This window comes from Amblyomma maculatum, chromosome 10, assembly GCF_055883805.1.
Source record: "Amblyomma maculatum isolate TAMU_Amacu chromosome 10, ASM5588380v1, whole genome shotgun sequence".
Lineage (NCBI taxonomy): Eukaryota > Metazoa > Arthropoda > Arachnida > Ixodida > Ixodidae > Amblyomma > Amblyomma maculatum.
Genome location: NC_139353.1, coordinates 111,771,855 through 111,792,298, shown reverse-complemented (window position 1 = coordinate 111,792,298; position 20,444 = coordinate 111,771,855). Strand labels below are relative to the sequence as shown.

Sequence of the window (20,444 nt, the reverse complement as noted above, 5' to 3'; positions counted from 1 at the left end):
AAGAAAAAGAAAGCGTACCGAATGAGTTTCGGAACAAGCGTAAGTTACTGACCTTCCAGTTTCCATTTTGGAAAAGAAATGATTACGGCTGAAACGCGTAGTGCAAAGACAAGATAATGGATGGTCGCTGAGGGGGACACTGTGGATTCTAAAGAAGGGCAAGCGTATCAAGGGGCGCCAGAAATGTATGTGGGCGGATTTGATTGGGAACTTCGTAGGGACTATGTGGATCCACCTAACACAAGACGAGTATGATTGGAGCAATATGGGAGTGGCCTGTGACTTGAGGTGTTGGTCGTCAGGCTGATGATGTTGATGGCATAGGTTGCCACAAGAGGCCAAAAGCTGGTTGACCAGTGAGAAGCGCGAAATGCCTTTTCCAGGAAGAGGCTGTGGGCAAGCTGATGATGAAGAGATATTTTATGTGGAACAAGGTAACGTTGAATGAAAACGCCTGCATCCTACAACACTCGTTCTTCCCACGGCAGTCTTTTACATTCAGAATTCCATGAATAGCGGTAGGCAACTTTCTGGTCGTAAGAGGATTGTGCGGCGCAATTTTGTAATTCGGCGTCCCTGATTACTTCGACAGATGGTTTTTTTGTCGCAATATCTGCGCTTCACCGCTACTGTGGGCTCCATGAGCGCTTTCGCTCTTGAGCACAGCAGCGCCGGATCGCCCACTCTTCGATCTGGTTGACATAATCCCCTTCAAACCAACCTGAGGGCTTCTCACTCCCAGCGTACAGGCGAAAAAGGGGCCCCAGCGCACTTGGGAAAGATTAGCGCTCGCACGTAAAGAGATATAACATTCTTGCGGCAGACTTTCAGAATGTGAGCGTTTTGCACGACAGGTAAACAACTATGCAGTAAGCAGCATACATTTACCAGCTGCTGCATTGAAATGCGAGATTTGGAAGATAAATGAAGAGTTAACTATTTTTTAAATTGTTGTCGGGGAAAGGACAGTCGGGGCGAGATGCCGAAAAACAACAGTGAATTTGCGAAGCTAAAATTTGGGGAATGCGAAAGGAAACGGCTATACGACTTACACTACTCCACTGGCATTATAGTACTGCTTGATAGGGCTGCAACAGCGGTTAGTTGTTTGGGTGAAGGTCACAATGGCTCTCAAGGCCGCAGCGTTCGTCGAGTGTTTGTTGCTGAACGAAATTTACATTTATCTTTCATCAAAAACAAAAAAAAATCTTTATGGCGAAAAGGTCCTTATAGCGTCAAAACAGCATCATTCATCATTTCGCATGCTGAACTGCGCACTTGCACATTTATACTTTGTACACTATCCATCGCTTGCCCACTGTTGGCTTAGAAACGTGCCTGCACAGCTGCGAAACAATCAAATGCAGCTGGGAACGTGCAAATGGTATGAAAAATTACTCTGAACTCCACGAGCCTTAATTGGCCAGTCCTTTATAAAAGAGGACACATCTCCATCCAGATGCGGAAAATAAATTTATTGGGGTATTGTTACCTACTTCTTCGAGTTCTGCTGCATACAGTACAGTAACATTTAATATTATATATTAGGCACACTTTCCAGTGCCGCTACCCACACACAAAAATGGTCTTGGTTGAAATATACTTAATTTCCTCATTCTCTTTATGCTGCGTTCCAGCACATCTTATAGCTATTTTATCTCTTTGGATTAAGCATTTCATGTCTCTAGTGTCACGGAACGCGCTTGAGAATAGCTTATAATTTAGTACATCTTTTTCTGTGCCACGAGGGAAGGCTATGTCTACGTGATGAATGGTCTAGCATTTATTTCACGCAGAACACTCGTGGGGCCTAGCCTCCTCACTCCCACGTGGTCTGGCTTAATATGTGCGTGATTTGAATTGAGGCTCTGAACATTATCTATGCGAAGTCATGTGCGAACAACTGTGCCCAACCGACTATGCCGATAGTGGAATGCCAATAAAAAATTGTCTGATATGCGCGTCCAGAGAAAAGCAAGATCGCCAGGCTGTCTTAAACAAATCAGTGTATCTTTTAAACCGATAGACACCCTAAGAGCTGAAAAGGTATTTGGGTTCAAGATGAGTTATACGAAAAGTTAGTTGGCGATAAAAACAGTATGTCTTTCATTTCCATATGGTTAGTCTGGTTTGTGGGGTTTAACGTCCCAAAGCGACTCAGGCTATGAGAGACGCCGTAGTGAAGGGCTGCGGGAGTTTTGACCAGCTAGAGTTATTTAACTTGCACTGACATCGCACAGCACACGAACTCCTTGCTTTTCGCCTCCTCTGAAAAGCGGCCGCCGCGTCCGGGATTCAATCCCGCATCACTATTCCCAGAAGTTGAGCGCCCTAGCCACTGCACTACCGCGGTGGGGGTCCATAAGCTTATGTAGTCTTTGGAATACATCGCCTGTTAATTTGATTCTCCGTTTGTACATTTGCAAAGCAATAATAATTGCTCCTTTTCCCGTAATGATCTTAGAGAATACATGATAAAAAACAGCTTATGGGACCAGTTATCATACATGATAACCTCATTTAATTACTTCACCGCGGCCATAGATCGATTCGGAGGCATTTTAATGCAAATTTATGCTCCGTCGACGCATCCTATACGAAGGTCATGACGCTGCAGGGAAGAAAACAGATCTATGTATTATAAGCATGCTCTGCTGGCCGTCTGTAAACTCTGTGAGCCACCGCTTCAACACAACCTCGCCAATAATTGGGTAGAAACGTCAGTTACGCTTCGGACCATAGTGAGATGATGGCGTCCATTACGTCTGTCTGTGAACACGTTTCAGTCCAATCTACCTGTATTATAGAACTTGGAACGTAGATGAGGCGCAGTTGATGGCTCAAGCCCGTTCTGCACACCTACATGGCAACATGCAGTAAATATGAGAAAAAAGCTACCAGCTTATACTCTAGAAGGCTACTCTGACAGACGTCGCATGTTCATTAAGCACATAAATCCAGCATCACGGCAATAATTTCTAGAACAAAATCTAATAAAAATTGAGTTTAGACGCATGGAAAAACAGGCCCTGCAATAACATAATTTACCCAACCAGCAGCTTCAGGTAAAAAAAGCTTCAGCAGCTTTTTACCGAAGCGGTGGCCTTGTGGTAGAGCATCCGCCTCGCATTCGGGAGATACCGGGTTCGATCCCTGGTGCCGCCGGTTACCCACCGGTTTTTCAATGGGTACAAGCTTTCCCCTGGCCTGGTGCTCGGCTCTTCTGGAGTGAAATGCTTGGGAAAAGGTGTCACGGCCTAAATAGTTGCGCCGATGTGGCAGTGATTCGTTCCGCCATCGGACAACAATAAGTCCGCCTCGCGCGGGAAAAGCCCATTATGTGGCCCTTTTTTTTTTTTTGGTTGTTCGAAACTAAGCCCCCGAGGGAGCACAACTGCAGGGTTAGCAGAGCCTCTTCCAAACGCACACCCCTGAAAGAGCCGGGCGCCAGGCCGGGGGACGCTTGTACCCAATTTTACCGGTGAATGTCCGGCGGTGGATTTCGAACTGACCACCTCCCGCAGCCGACACGGGCGCCCAAACCACTCGGCCACGTAGAGCAGTTGGTCTTCGACTCTGAGCGAGTGAGGCCCTCCAAGTGGTCTTCTCAGACATGAATCGACATCTAGCTCATCACGTAGCCAGTGCACTGACATTATGGATACTCGAAAATGACGCTGGAATGAAATTACGTCTGTCACACAAACATTTGCCCAGCGTCGGAGCAATGGTTCGCGCCCCTGGTGCCCCTGTCATGAAAGTTCAGGCTGAATTCGGATAATTGCAGATATCCTGCTGGGCATAAGTTTCTTACCACACATTCTTACCTACCGTGCACATCTATAATGTATATAAACATATCTTTATATGCGCAAGCTATAGCTTTGATCTTAATCGCTATGATTTGTTCTTGTAAGTCAAAAGTTGTACGCTATGCTTTAGTTTTTTTTGCATCTTTGCACGATAAAAATCAAGAAATAAAATTACAAGAGTTCGACGCTGCTAAACCAAATATTGAGCGAAATCATTAGCTGTGGTAGACCGAGCGTTCTTCTCTTTTTCTTCTTCCCCAGCCCACATATATAAAGCCCCGCTTTAATCGAGCCGTATGAACGTGCCTTAGAGGCCTATAGGGGTAACGTGAATGCCAGGGTCCTAGCAGGCTGATTCTGAAATAACCATGCCACGTGAACCGAGAGATCCAAGTTGGCAGCTCCTGCCAACTGAGCAGCGGTTCCGACCGCGCCACGCCGACCGCTCGAGTTGGGAGCCCATGACGTTGTGACGTCCCACCCCACGTGACACAAAACCGAGAGATCGCTTTTGTGTGACGTGGGGCGGGACGTCACAACGTCACGTGGGTTAGACGTGGCCATCGCCGCGCTATCCCTACAGCTTGAGTTGGTAGCCCAGTTCTCACCCTACTGCCACGGGAGGTGTGACGTAACAGCGTCACGTGGGTAAGATGTGGCTACCGCCTCGCTACGTTGATGGCTTGAAACCTAGAATAGTAATGGTTTCACAATAAAACGAAAGACGTACGAAGGGTTAAAATGGGTGACGTAAGCTTTCTGACATTCTCTCATTTTTGTGTAAACGTTAATCAAACATTAAAGTTGGATTTGACTTGTGGCGCTTCGTGCATGGCTACTGGCACACCCATGATAGTCAGGAGGCCCTCTATTTTTATCATGCAACTTTCTTTTTTTTTTTGGCCGCAAGGAGCTAATTTTGACTCCCCCAGAATATGTTGAAGGTAGCCTAAAATAGGTCCTTGGATGCAAAGTGGACTGAACGTGGGTTTCTTTGACAGTACTGAAGAAACGAATTTTGCAGTACAGAAGTATAACGGGTTTATGCATCCGTTCAAAAGTGAGTGACGTATGACATCTAAATTATCCCTGAACTCGCTTAGGGGCATCCAAGTGTCTAAGAATCCAAAGAAGGATACTTGGTATTCTTGTGTTTGTGGTGTTCACCTTTGGCCCTTGTTATTTTGTACGTAGTACCCCCTTTTAATAATCTTGATTGCCCGACTCCTCTCTCTTATCTGAAGACGGTCTGTAAACATACAAGGATAATCTGATGCGGCAAGTTTAATGAGTAAAGGCGGCCACAACAGTGCGCACAGTCCGCACATGAGGATAGGTCCCATATTTATATTTCAAGCATTAAGTGTATGAAAAATATAGTCACTAATATAAGGTACATATTGTGCTCCGTTTGTGGAGATTCCGACTTCTTGCTCAACGGCATTTACGAGATACTGAAATGTTAATAATGTGGAAATGCTAAATTGGAAAATACTGCTTTTGATTGCGCACATTAATTAACGCACCGGTAAATTATTATTTGCTTGATTGGTCATTTATAACAATAATTTATATCTAATGCACAGGCAAACTGCTACATCAACAGTACGTCACTCCAAAGCACCGTCATTAAGGTAGGGAGTTGACTTTTCTGGGGAAAAGTAATATTGACCTTTTTTGCTTGCTATGGTGGCCTGAATGTGTCAAAATTCTTGTAAGTGGGCTAGATGCTTTCTTTCTGAGTACATTGACTTGTGTGTGGCTAGCACCATGTCTAATGTAAATCCCGCGTTAGATAGAGCTTGAGCTCAAAACGAAGAGACGGAAACAAACTCTACTTACACCAATTAACATCTCCCGACAACATTCAGCTACCATTGAGAAATCATCAGCTAGAAGCTAAGGCAATTGGATAAGAAGTATTATGTGTACTAAGTACTGACTATCACAAAGTTTCTCGCTATATTTACTTGAATTGCGGATTATACGACATTTAGGAAACATAATTACAAGTGTCATTATTAACTTACAATATTACTGTTTTCAGATAGCTAAAATATACAGCCAGCGTCTTGCTTAAAGCTCGAAGTGGGAAAGAGAACAGGCATCGAGCGAGCGAGCGTTCATAAATGTTTCATTTTTGACAGACCTAGCAGCATCATCATGACATCGTGTATAATGGTACTAGATAAAAAAGGAAAACGTTTGATATTGAACATCTTTCTGTGGATGCACAGTAGCATATACGAAAAATGCAAAATAAAAATTAAGGTTAAGGAGGGCATGTTTTGTGGCACATGCTGTTTTCCTGTAGTGCGGCATGTGACAGCCAAGAGCTGGTTTCTTTCACCATATGCTTTGTTGAGTGCACATGACAAAGGCGTATAAGCATTAGATCAACTAGATTTATTCGGAAGTTTCTGATTAGAGTGCATTTCGCTTATAGTCATGCTTTGTGCACGGCGACAAAGTACTGTATACATTTTTCCGCTTTATTTGCCAAAAACGAAGAATGGAGTGGACAAATGAATTATTCTGACTTGCAATAGTGGAAATTTATCCTTAAATATTAAAGCAGATCATTTGCCTGTTTGAGGGATTGAATGAAGGGAATCATAGTTAGAAAAAAAAATTGACAAATGGTAAAATCAATAGAGGGCCTAGATCACAGGAAAGAGACAAATTATGCCAGTTTCCAAATTGTACCCATTTATTCAAAACTGTATCCTATTGAGGGAAAACTGCAAGATAATGCAATTGAGGGATCTCAAAATTATTGCGTGACCCTCAGCTGATGCTTGCATACAATGTTCCAATCCAGGTTTAGGAATGAGCGACATCTTCACGTATCATCCTGATACTCGACTGAGAATGTACATCTGGCACGTGCTCTCTGCAGTTGGATTTGTAACTAGGCAGATGCCATGGACATGATAGCTTGACGATTAGACAATTAGTTCAGTAGAATAAATGATAAACTTTCTAATAATGTTTTACACTGCAACAAGATATCAGAGCTAAGCTCCGTTTTGCAGTTTTGCTAACCGGCAGTGTTGTTTGAATAATTTCATTTCAAAAGCGCATGTTCAAAATCTTGTAGAGTTAGATTTGGTTGGTTGGTTGGTTCATAGGAAGGGAAAGGCGCAGTATTTGTCACACTTGCTCTGTGGAAACCTGAACCGCGCCGTAAGGGAAGGGATGAAGGTGGGAGTGAAAGTGGATAGAGAGAAAGGGGAGCCGTAGTGGAGGGCTACGGAGTAATTTCGACCACCTGGGGATCTTTAACGTGCGCTGACATCGCACAGCACACGGACGCCACTTCGTTTCGCCTCCATAGAAACGAGTCGAAACGAAGTGGCGTCCGTGTGCTGTGCGATGTCAGCGCACGTTAAAGATCCCCAGGTGGTCGAAATTACTCCGTAGCCCTCCACTACGGCTCCCCTTTCTCTCTATCCACTTTCACTCCCACCTTCATCCCTTCCCTTACGGCCGTTCAGAAAATGGCACCAATTTCTATTTCAGATTTTATGTATGAATTATAGATACAACTTGTGGATTTTATGATGTTAAAATTCAATATATTGATGGCGTTACTGTACTTAATAATGTCTTAATATCAAGCAAGCTAAAAAAACCACCTCAATGAGCTTTGGAATTCGCGTTTTATGCATTCCACATTTTGAACCGCTCTGCTGGTAAGAAAAATTTCGAAGCGAAGCTCACTTCATGTCAGTGGTCTTCAATTTGGAAATCTTATATAGCCTCTCAGAATCAGTCATTAGAAACTTGAATAAAGAATGTTAATTAATTATCTAGACATCCAGTGTTGTACGTACACAATGCTCTTGTTGCTTTGAAACCCACCTGCATAGACATCTCACATAGTTCTTGAAATAAAAGTTTCATAATGGCTCACAAATTGCCCGTTATCATGTTTCCTATTTGAATTTTAGCTCAGTTTCAGTGCCTATTTCGATCTAAACAGGGCATGTTTTTGTAGTTTCATATTGTAAAATTTTGTGAACATCATAAATAAAATCTTGCTATCTAATCTGAGTATACATTAAGTTCATTATACCTGAAGCCATGTGCCGAAGCTATTCCCAAGAGTGAACATTGCAGTCCTATGTGCAAATTGCAACTTCAACTGTAATTTTTTTCAATACATTACAGAGAATTTGTTTATGAAGAATAAACACATTAGTAACCATGGTGTTGAGCTAACTTCTTGACGACTCCCAATAGTGCGGGTATAATTTGTACTTTATATTACAAATGTGTGTTTGTGTGTATATGAGAGTGGCTGCGCGCTTACTTGCGTGATGTGTGCTTACGTGCGTGTCGGCATATGCTGCTTTGAAAGGGCGGTGAAAACTACCTTCCTCCTGTTGGCAGGAACCCGAAAGATAATGGCTAATGTATACCGTGACGTTGCTTTCGCAGATCCTGTAGACGCTGCGAAGGCAGCCAGAGGAGTGACTGATGGATTTTTCGCTTGTAAGAATGCACTCATGGACATGAATATTAAGCCATCCTTCATCAAGGTTTGTACTCAAATGTTTACGTTCATCAACGCAGAACATAGCCTAGAGCCTAGAACACAATGTGTAAAGCCAGACAATCTCCTATTTTGATACAAGTGGCACCATGATGTTAGCAAGTTTTTGCTCTACTCACATATATTCTCATCAGTTCATGCTGGTAACCGTATCCAGATACGCATATGACGAAATGCTTTATTTTAAGCGATAAGGATGTGTATTTAGCAATAAATAGGTACAAGGAGGAACAATGTTTGTTACTCGGCGAGAGCTGCTTCAAATGAAACCCTTCCACTCGAACTACCACAGCATGCATGGAGGCGCTACAGCAAGGGAACGCATTAGCTTCCACTTCGATATTAGAGTGTCCAGAACTGAAATATATGGAATAGAAATTTATGTTCAAGATTTGTATAGTTAAAATTTGCGCGTATATGCATGCAATCTTGCAGAATCATGTTTTTTTGCCACAAAAATGAATCTATCGCTTAGCTACTTTAGGTTCTTCGCTCTAGGTGCTGGTTTCGAAGGGAAAATTCACCCTTGTTAAGGTAGTGCTATTTTATGGAAGTAATGTCTACTGAGCAAGCTTTATACCTCAGGTGCCTTGCATGCCTAATACGAATAATGCGACATAGTTTATACTTCCCCTTGTTTTGATAATATCAATGCAATCTAGTTTCGGTTGTTCAATAAATGAGATACTAGCTTTCGAACGATTTCTCGCCGCACAAAAATGTCTCAGATTCGAACATTATAAGCCCTGTAGGGATCATTAGATAAATGCTGAGGAGAGTGTGATGTCGGCCTCTATCGATGAGTCATGTTAGTGAAAGAACGCTACTCTGAAAACAGGGTTTTATGCGCCTTGGCAAGCAGAAAGATGCGGCTGTGAATCTTACGATGTGAGACCACAAATGAGTACCAGCAGTAATCGTATTACATTCTGCTTATAGCTTTTACAACCCTTCTGTTCCCTTCGGATTTTCCGTGGCAGTTAGCCTTCACATTGCAACGTTGTTTCCTAGCCGACGTTGGGGTGGAGGACTGAAGGACGGACGTTTCTCGCTATGAAAGAGACCATTAAATGTGGAGCAGTGTATGTTTGGGGGGGGGGGGGGGTTACGTAGGTTTATGAGGGAAGGTTGGAGTTTCGTACACACTGCGATGTCTTCACCTCTTGGCGGCTACACTGCTGATGCAGCAAAGTACAGGCGTCGGCAAAATTGTTTCATGCCACTAGTAAACTGATCACGTCGACGTAGTTTTGCCATGCCGATCTCACAGACTAGGCTGCGCCACTTACTCCTTCTATTTGAAATTCACTGCTTCATTTTCGACTCAGCTGCTAGGAGTGAATTGAGATACGCAGAGATATTTGAAACTAGTATTTCAAAGAAACGTTTGCATTTTTTTCTATTGTTGGCTGATCATTCACACTAGCAAACGACTCACAGCGTCGATATTTACAAAGAGCGAAAATTGGATAGAGTTGCATTGAGCGGCTCTGATAGAGTGAATAACATGTTCCACGTAATCACTTCTAGTGGATCCAAAGGTACGCCCCTATAATGCCTCTGTAATGTACTGGCCCAGCGTGATATTTGCTCTCCGATTCTTCAAAGGCAGTATTAGTCACTATCACGATCTTGGTATTTCCCGTCCGCCATCTTTCTCTACTAATTTCAAGAAATATTCCAAGATGTTGAACACCGCCACTGAATAAGGGGCAGTTCAACCAAAATACGGATGTTTAGCGAAGTCCACGCTCGTCAGGGAACGGAACGGAATATAATACATAATCAAAAAATACACTACGGGGTTCATGCCCTCTTCCTAAAGTAAACACTGTATATAGCGTACATTCCTGTAATCTTATGATATGTTTGGATCATGCCTACTTTTTCTTTATTCATTTGCAGCATGCTTACTTACAAAGACATCTATTCAATTCAACACTGCTATTGCTGTAATCCCTTTGTTCTTTTATATAATCAGCTGGTGTTTCATTATTATCTGTCTTTGCTCTTCCGTGTGTGTCTCAAACAGCGAGTGAAAATACTAGGCAGCAAACTCAAACCAGAAGTTCGATTTCGATTTCGAGCAATCCCGAAGAGTACATTTAAGAGTGCCTTCGCCTGCGCTAAGAACCCGGAAACATACTGTCACGGTGGCTGCTGGTTGCCATGCCCGATGGGGAAAACTCAGGGGGTAGGCTTCGTTGCCTCCGGATGGTGCGGTGAACAGGCGTTTCCTCGAATATATGACTAGCTCTCTTGCTTAGCCTAGGGGCACGGACATCAGACCTCACCTCCACCAGATTTGTAAAGGTGTTGGCAACTGGGGCTAGCTTAACAAAGCCGATACAGGTGGAATTCCACGGTCCGAGTTTTAGGTACGTTGTTGTTGTTCTTGTTGTTGACCAAATAGCATATGGCACATACCCACAGAGTGTATCGGGCAAGAATTGGGTAGGAAAATGTTTTTTGAAGTATACTTGCATAAAAAAGAAAGAAAGAGAAAAGTGATTCGATGGGTAGAGGAGCTCCAGTGAGTGCAGAGCCGATTCACTTAAACGTCTTTTTCACTTCGAGCACCCCTGGCAATACGATAAAGAAGCTCACATCATTTGAGTATTTATTAACGCCCGTCCTCTGTGCCCACAGCAAATGCACGCAATCACTTTCTTGTTTTATCAATTTTTTTTTATTCACATACTCTAAAGGCCCTCTACGGGCATTACGTAGAAGCCTGAAAAGTAAATAAATTCATTATATTACATAACAGGGGATCATAAAATATCAAGCCATAAAGACACATGCGCTGACAGAAGCAAAGAACATAGCTTTTTTTATTCACATACCCAAAAGGCAGTAAATAAATGTTAACTGACAATTCTTTCACGGGGTCTTTAAAATTGCAGACTTATGCTGTCTTTGTCAAATGATATCGGACTGCATGTTTTGTTTTTGTTGTCACTAAGGCTTCCTTGGTAGAACGAGGCAAAGAGGTGGCTATAAAGTATGAAAGAGCATTGAACAACGCTTGAGGGGGAGCCTCAGCTTCCAATCTGGGCAAACGTTTCGACAAGGGGACTTGTATTCTCCTGAGCCCAGGCGAACATAAGTCTCCTTGTCGATAAGTTGAATCGGCTTGCGAACTGGGGCTTCCCTTTAACCCTTGTTCAGTGCTCTTTCATAAGGCTTACAAGGAAATGAACGCGCGGGGAAATATGCTCGCTGCATCTTACAGAGATCGATTGCTTCAGGGTGATAGGTCTGCTAAAATAAACCACTGAACAACAGTGATTGCCACCTGGTTACGTTTAGCAAAGGCGGAGCCTTCTTTCAACTTTTACGTCTTTTGTATTCCATTAGGAGGTTCCTCGACAATGTACGCTGATACAACTTTGTCACGCTTACTGCGATAATCATAGGAAGGTGAGTAATATATTTGAACCTTGGCAGGTGAAATTGGTTGACGTGTCGAGAAAGTGTATAGACTCGGCCACACAGGCTGTTTCATTAACGAAGCACAACTGGGGCAAATGGTGGCGGGGTAGTACTGTTAGGAATAAGAGAACACTAAGCGGATAAGTCCATCGGACGGAGAGCTCGGCCCGCAGGCAGCTAGAAAAAGTCCTCCTTGGATTTGAGCGGTACCTGGTTGGATCCCTGGTACCGCCGTGTGCCCCGCCAGTTTTTCATTGGGTACAAGGTTTCCCCCGGCCACATGCTCAGCTCTTCTTGGAATAATATGCTTGGGAAAGAGGTCATGGGCCACAAAAATACCACATATGGGCTTCTGCCGCACGAGGCGGACTTATGGCTGTCAGATGACGGTACGAATCACTGACCCATTGACGCAATTTAAAAATTGCGCCAATGGGTCAGTGATTTTTCCTTTTTCTGGGCAGGTGCTAGTCAGCCCAATAAATGTTCATTTGAGTGCAACTCTAATCTCCTCCCACTTGCTGCCATCAGCATTCTCACGGTTACGTAACAATATTGCCACAGTTGCAATTGCGGCTCATATGATATTAAAACTTTAGTCCTACCAAGCTTGCTTTGAAATTTTATTTGCCATTCGGTCGTGGTCTAGCGTACCATATTAATGCTCTTATCAGACTTGAGCAATCCCTTACCATTATTCCTTATAGCAGTGTCCCAAAAGAAAAGTAAAAAAGATCCAGATGCGCAGCTTCATCTGCGCTGAAAAATCACTGATGCAACACTGCAATACTTTGTACGCGTAATCGAAAGAGTTGATTGGAGGGAAATCTACAAACAAAAAGACGCTGACAGTGTTTGTGACATATTTTTAGCCTTGTTACGAGCCTTCTATGATGCAGCCTTTCCAGAAAAAAAAACGTCCCTTCTCGTAGAAACAAGAAATTCCGGAAACCATGGATACTTCACTCCTTTACAGTCGCATAAAGATAAAGGACCAAATGTATCATGAGTTTGTAAAGAAAAGAGTCCCAGCTTTACTCTTGCAATTTAAAACATACCGAAACACGTTGACATCTGATCTAAAGAAAGCCAAGGAAGAATATTTTGCATAGTAAATTCGAAAGCATAAGGGAGGAGCCTCGAAAGGTGTGGGATGCAATAAATGCGCTCACTGGAAGAAAATATAACAGTCCAAATATTACAGAAGTCACAACTGATGGCAATGCCGTGCGCGGCAGCGATCTCGCCGATGCTATGGACATTCATTTTATAACCATTGGCACGAATAATTGTGCAGCATTGGACACTGCAGAGCAGTCAATATCGGACGTCACACCATTACGTGAGTGTGTTTATATGCATCCAACAACTCCCCAGGAAGTAGAGCTCCTGATAAACAAGCCAAAAAATAATGCTGCCCCTGGAATCGATGGCATTGGCCCGAGACAGTTGAAGTCTATATCTGCAGTCATATCTCATTGTTTGGCCTATATTACAAATCTTACGCTATGCACAGGAGTGCATGTATGTATAACTTTATTAGGGAGCCGGCAAACAACGGGTTAAAGCGTCGTGACGCTGGCCAAGTGTCTACCCGGGGTTAAGCCCTACTCTGCACTACCTCATTTGGCCCGTTTGTGGTGGGTTGTGAGGCTTGTGCTTTTCAAGCGCACCCCGGGTCTGCTGGACGGCCCATAGTTGCATGTCCTTGTCTGTATTCTGCACAGCACTTTGAAGTTCTGGTGGGTATGTCCTTGATGCAGCTTCGGTCGGGAACCTGGCACAGCTCCACATGATGTGCCATTGATCGGGCGGACCCACTAGACATACACTGCACATATCACTCGTGTAGATGTCTGGGTGGAGGGCGTGTAGCACTGCCGGGGCTAGGAGTCACCCGGTTTGCATTTGCCTTAGGATGACCGCCTCCTCCCGACTAAGTGCCGGGTGAGGCGGCGTCATTGTCCGTCCAGCTAGGCGGTAAAGTTTTGTTACTTCCTCGTAACTGGTCATTCGGTCTTTTGTTTCGAACCACCGTTCGGAACGGTCCCTCTCGGGGGCGCGGAAGGTAAGCGCTCGCGCCGCCGAATTAGCCGCCTCGTTGTGATTCGGTGAGGATGCACAATCTCCCGCGTGCGCCGGGAACCACTTGATGCGGATAGTGTTGCCGCGGTCTTGAAGCTGGAGCTTACTGATGATGGCGGCCGCCGGCACGCACACTCGCCCCTTGGCAAAGTTGCGCACAGCATTCCTCGAGTCGCTGAGCACGGTGCGACACTTGGCCTCCGAGATCGCCAGAGCGACGGCAACCTCCTCGGCGTCTGTGGCATCCGTGCACCGCACGCTCGCTGCCGTTGTTTTGATGCCGGTAGCCGCCGCAACGGCCACTGCCACGAATCCTTCTCGCTTGTATTCCGCAGCGTCCACGAACCGGGCGTGTGGGCCCTGGGCGTGTTGCTCGGCGAGGGCTTTGGCCCGCGCCTGCCGCCGTTCTTGGTTGTACTCGGGGTGCATGTTTTTTGGGATAGGGTCCACATGAATGTGGGCCCACGTCTCATCGCTGATCTCCCACGATTGCCGACTGGGAGCTCGGGGATTGTAACCCAGGGACGTCAGTATACTGCGGCCTGTCTTGGTGGTAGAGAGACACTCCATTTGCGCAGTGATCTGCGCCTCGGCTATTTCTTCTAAGGTGTTATGCACGCCGAGCTGCAGGAGCCGAGCCGTACTTGTGGTCCCCATTAATCCCAGCGCCGTCTTGTAAACCCGTCTGATCAGCGTAATTATATTTGTGCGGTCAGTGGCCTGCCAGTTGAGGTAGGCCGCAAAGTAGGCGATGTGACTGATCATGAACGACTGGACGAGGCGCAGACGACTGTCTTCAAGCATGCCAGCCCGTCGCGTCGAGACTCGGTGTATGAGCCGGATAGCGTCCATTGCCTCGGTGGTAATCTTGTTGATGGTCTCGTCATTGCGGCCGTTCTTGTTTAGTAGCAGGCCCAGGACCCTGATCTTGGGAACTTCGGAGATGCGCTGTCCCGATGCAGCCACGATCTTTATGTGATCGCACTCCCGAGGGGGAGCGCGTTTCCGTCCCCGTTGTGATGGTGTGAGGACGAACAGCTCGGATTTGGCGGGCGAGCACACTAGGCCCGTGCCGTTAACGTGGTGCTCGATGGCAGTAACAGCCTCTTGGAGCTGCTGCTCAATGCTGGCGTCGGTGCCGCCTGCCGCTCACAGGGTAATGTCGTCGGCGTAGATCGTATGCCGGACGCCGGTCCCTTTTACTGCCCTAGCTACCCCGATCATGACAAGGTTGAAGAGCAACGGCGAGATGACTGAACCTTGCGGGGTACTCGTGCTTCCGAGCTTGTGTTCGGGGAACTTAAGGTCTCCGGCGTGCAGTTCCCCCGTGCGGTTGGTCAAGAAGTCTTGGATGTAATTGTAGCTCGCTACCCCCATGCTGAGTCTCGATACTTGTGCTAATATGGCTGAGTGTTTGACTTTGTCGAATGCGCTTTTTAAATCAAGTCCCAGAAATACTTTGTTGTGTTGTGTCTTGTTGTCGATTATTTCTTGTTTGAGTTGTAGCATGGCGTCTTGTGTGCTGAGTCTGTGCCTGAAGCCGATCATCGTATCCGGATATAAGTGCTTTTCCAGGTAATCCTGCCACCGGTTGGCAAGCACGTGCTCTAGCACCTTTCCCACGCAGGACGTGAGCGAGATGGGACGCAAGTTGCCGATATCCGATGGCTTGCCCGGTTTCGGGATTAGGATTGTTCTTGCCGTTTTCCACCGTCGGGGGAGCTTGCCCGAACGCCAGCGTTCGTTGCACTAGCGGGTTAGGGCCTCGAGCGATGCATAGTACAGGTTGCGTAGCATCTTGTTGGTAATAAGATATGGGGCCGGCTGCTGAGCGGGTGTTGAGCTCGTGCCGCGCTACCCGTACCTCTGACATGGTAATGTCTCGGTCGAGCCACGCGTTCGGCAGCCCCTCGTATGGCGGGTGGGTTTCCATTGGCGTGTGTGGCAGATACTTGGCTTCCAGGGCCTTGATAACGACGTCTTTTCCTTGTTGTTGTGTGGCGGTGTGTATGAGGCAGGTCAGGCGATCGCGCTGGTGTGACTTGGTCTTAGTTTCGCTTAGAAGGTGCCGAAATAGATTCCGTGTGCAACCACGATGTAGTTGCCCGTCAGCTCGGTTGCAAACTTCGTTCCGCTGCTGACGGCACAGGATCTTGCAGTGATGTTGAATGGCCCTGTTTAAGTCGGCCACCTTCTTTCTCAATTTGCGATTCTGCCGTTGCTGCTTTCAGCGCGCCTGTATCGAACGTTTGTTCTCGATGAGATGGGCCAGACGACTGTCCATATCTATGATGTCTTCGTCCGTTTCAATGGTCTTGGTGGCCGAGTGCACTGCATCGCGGAGCTCTGCCGACCAGGTTTCAATGTCTGTGATGTCGTGCGGTGTGGTTGGTCGTCCCTTACGGAAACCGTCCCAGTCCGTCCATTTGTGTGTAATGGTGTTGCCCCGGAATTGATTGGGAATCGTAATTTTGAGGATGTAGTGGTCACTGCCCAGGTCAACGCCGGTTTTGCGCCATGTTACTTTGCCGGTGTGGTCGTTCTTGATGAATGTAAGGTCTGGTATGGTGTCTCGTGCTACGCAATTGCCGATTCGGTTAGGGTGATTGGGATCCTTGATCAGGGTACATTCGTGGTCCAGGGTATCCTGTAATAGGTCCCGTCCCTTTGCCGTGTCTTTCACGTAACCCCACGCTCGATGGGAGGCGTTGAAGTCTCCTCCAATCAGCAAAGTGTTGCCTTTGGCTTGGGTGCTGGCTGTGTGTAGCAGGGTCTTCAATATCTGTGTTTGGTGCTTGGGGTTACTGTATATGTTAGCTATGAACAGGCTGTCTTTCCGTTGTTTGCTTGGAATGATTTCGGTGAAGGTGTATTCCACCCTGCTGCGGCCGTTTTCTTGGGGGTTGGGTCAGTGGTTTTCTCCCCTTCGGGCGCGTCTTGTGATATGTCCATTGATTGTGTACCTTGATGTGATGGCGTGTCGGTGTTCTCGGGGATAACGGAGGGTGTAAGTGTCTCGGGTGACTGAGCTGGGCCAATGGTTGGCTGAGATCGCCGTGCTTGTAGTTCTTTCTTGACGTCGGCTAGCTCTTGGGTAAGCCGGTGCGTGGTTTCCAACAGAGTCGCGTTGGCGACACGGAGTTGTTCGAGTTCCTTGTAGTAAGGGCTGGTAGTCCATTCCTGCCAGCTGCTCTGTGTGCTTCGGCCAGTAGTGGCGCTGTTAGAACTTGCGTTGCTGCTTTTAACTTCGCCCTTCGCTGCGTCCGCCCAACTGATTCTGTCACGGGAGCGCGAACGCTTAGCGTCGCGTCTGTTCCTGTGAGATGAGTCACGGCCACGCGACGCTCTTCGGGATCCGGTACGGGAAGCACTGCGCGAGTGAGAGCGTCCGAGACGTGGAAACGAGCTTGCGTCGAGTGCTTACTTGTGATGTTCTTCGGCGTTACTGCGTTCGATTGCTTCCTTTTGCTGTTCTTCGGCGTTACGGCGTTCCCATCGCCATCGCCGCACTACGTATGGAACTTTGTATTTGGCTCTGCAGACGCGGTCCCCGGTGGGGTGTTGCTCACCACAGAGCTTGCATTTGGGGACACATGTGTGGCCCTCTCTTGGGTTAGAAGCACCGCATGCAAGGCACACACGTGCGTTTGGTGTAACACACGTCGTGCCTGTGGCCGATCTTACCGCACACCTTGCAAACTTGTATTTGCTTCTTGTAGAGACTGCATGGGTACAGCGTGGATCCGTATCGTACATACTTAGGAACCTTGATACCATTGAACACTACGATGACTGTCGTCGTATTTCCGACACGCTTCGCACCCGCGGCGAGGGGATTGTACTTGGTTACGACCTGCTGCATTATTTCAGCTTCGCTGTCTTTGAGCGATATGCCCCTGATCACGCCCTTGACTGTGTCGTGGGCGGCCGTTCCATAAGCGCTCACTTGGTACGTGTTGCCTTGAACATTAATAGCTTGAATTCGAGCATACTTTTCCGCTCGCTCCTCGCTCGGAGTGCTGACCACCATAATGTTCTGCTGTGCATTGGGACACACCGTATCCTCAGCTCGATCTGGCACCTCAATTCCTGCTGCCACCATGATGGCAGTAGTGACGCGTGCAGCTCCTGCCTTGTAAATATCGACCCCTCCGCGGGGACGCACGACGATCTTAATTTCTTTACCGACATGGCGGGCATGCGAGCCGCCCGAATAATTGCGGCCCTAACGCTCTCGATGAATTTAGGGTTTTTCTGGGAGCTCGGTGTATCAGGTTGAGAAGTAGACTCACACGGCGTTCCTTGCAGGCGTGGTCGGCTCTTGTGACCGCCGATGTGTCGCCATCCGGGCGAGCGTTGAAATTCCTCGGAGGTAATTTTTTCTCCTGCTACTTGTACGCTCATCGGGGAAACCTGGATGTTATGCACTGAAGTGGCGGCGGAATCCTCCATATCGTGGCTGAAGTACGCCCGGCTACGCCTAGCGAGCCCTGGGTTCGCTTCGGCCTAGCGTCTCCTCTAGGCGGTGAATCAGGAAGTCTGCTAATTCGAAAATTACGCAACTTTGATAAAAGTCAGGTATCGGATGATGGCGGATACCTTCACGAACACGGTGGTATTAAAATCTTCTCGATCCAAACTAATTAGCACTGTGAAAGCGGGGAATTAGTGACGGAGCCAATATAAAGGGGGGGGGGAACTGAGAACCTGGCAAAGTATCGCCCTATATCCGTGCTCTCAACGCTATCAAAAATATTTGAAGGTGTCATTCATAGCCGGCTAACATCATTTTTTGATAAGCACAACATCATTACAGAGAGTCAATATGGTTTTCAAAAAGGAAATTCTACCGAGCAGGCTTTATTATACATTAAGGATAGACTAAATTCTAACATAGAGGATAGAAAATACACAGTGGGAAGTTTTTTCGCTATCAAAAAAGCATTCGATTCTATCCAGTACAGCATCTTACAAAAGATGTTATCTATGTATGGTGTACGCGGTATTACTCTGCAGCTTTTATCTTCGTATCGTTATGATCGCTATCAGATTGTACGCATAAGTGGCTCGAGTTCATCACAACTGAAACTGACTCAGGGTGATACACAGGGATCTATATTAGGACCGCTGCTCTTCCTAACATATATAAATGATATCGTAAAAATACCCGAATCACCAGAAGTTATCATGTATGCAGATGATACTAATATTTTTTTCGCATCCCAGGATATAACAATACTCCAAACCAAAGTGAAGAATTAGCTTATGCACCTTTCCCGGTGGCTCAAGGAAAATATGCTAGAACTGTATAAAAAGGACAACCTATATCGTATTTCGTCCAGTCAATAACCCATCACAGGCTACAATAACACTGAAGTTTGATGACCAATGCCTTTCCTTGGTTAAAGAACAAAAATTCCTAGGCGTGTGGTTGAAGGAAGAATTAGCATGGACGCCACACGTGAACCATTTAATAAATGAACTAGCACGAACCGTTGGTTGCTTATACAAAGTAGCTCATATAGTCCCCCTATGGATAAAGCAAATTTGTATGATACGCTTTTCTATTCAAAATTGTTCGATGGTATCATGGTGTGGGAAAACACAACATATACTAATTATAATGAGATTATAATACTGCAGAAGAAAATACCACGTTGCAATGAAAATTATTATGGGTCTATGCAGCTTTTACGAACTACTCCTTTGTTCTTAAATTACAAAATATTGAGGGACAACCAGATTTTCTACTAAAAATACTATTGTTCATAAAACACCGAAAACTGTACGTCTACGACAGGAAAAGAAAATCCTGTTTATCCATTCCGACATAATAAAAGACGCACACCTAAAACAAGAACGAGCTATGCAAAACAAACATCTACATACCAAAAGGTTGTTATTCTTAATAAAATAGAAGATGCAATAATTTCGAAACTAGTATAGGTAAGTTTAAAAAGCACATTAAAGATGTCTTAATAATATCTGGAGTTTTGTATGGGGAGTGATTATCATCTTTGCCATGTTTCCGCAGAACATATTCTAGTATTGTATACTGCCCTGGTATTTGATCTATTTTGACTTGTGTTGTGCTCCAGTGTATATTATCTCTATTATCTTTTTCTGTCATAAGTGACTAGCTATAAATTATACAGTTGTACTGGAGGAGATCTCCGTTGGATATCATTTCATTGTTGGATATATTTATATGGTGTCGTATAGTGTCATGTGATTCTGTTGGTTTTGCTTATGCATATTTTTTGTACTTTACGTTCTCTTATGCGGTAATATGACTGCACTTCAGTCGACTGCAGAGGGACAGAGGCCTTCGTCAGGCGCCACAGCCTTTAGGCTCTGCCCCTGCAGCATATGCTGTATTTTCTCAGCTGAAATGACAAAAAGAGCAAAAAAATCGCTTACCACCTTGTAGTTGAACTCTTCACAGCGCGAACAACGCATGACTAAACCAAAGCATTTAAAATGCCCGCTATGACCAATGCGTCTGTCACTTACAGACCTGGTTACGTCAGTCAATGTCCAAAAGAATCTGAAAA

At 45.7% G+C, this 20,444-nt stretch overlaps 1 pseudogene; it reads right to left on the bottom strand.

Annotated features, from left to right (window-relative positions):
• Positions 1 to 13,422: 13,422 nt before the first annotated feature.
• On the bottom strand, positions 13,423 to 17,992 carry LOC146177248 (uncharacterized; annotated as a pseudogene).
• Positions 17,993 to 20,444: the final 2,452 nt, after the last annotated feature.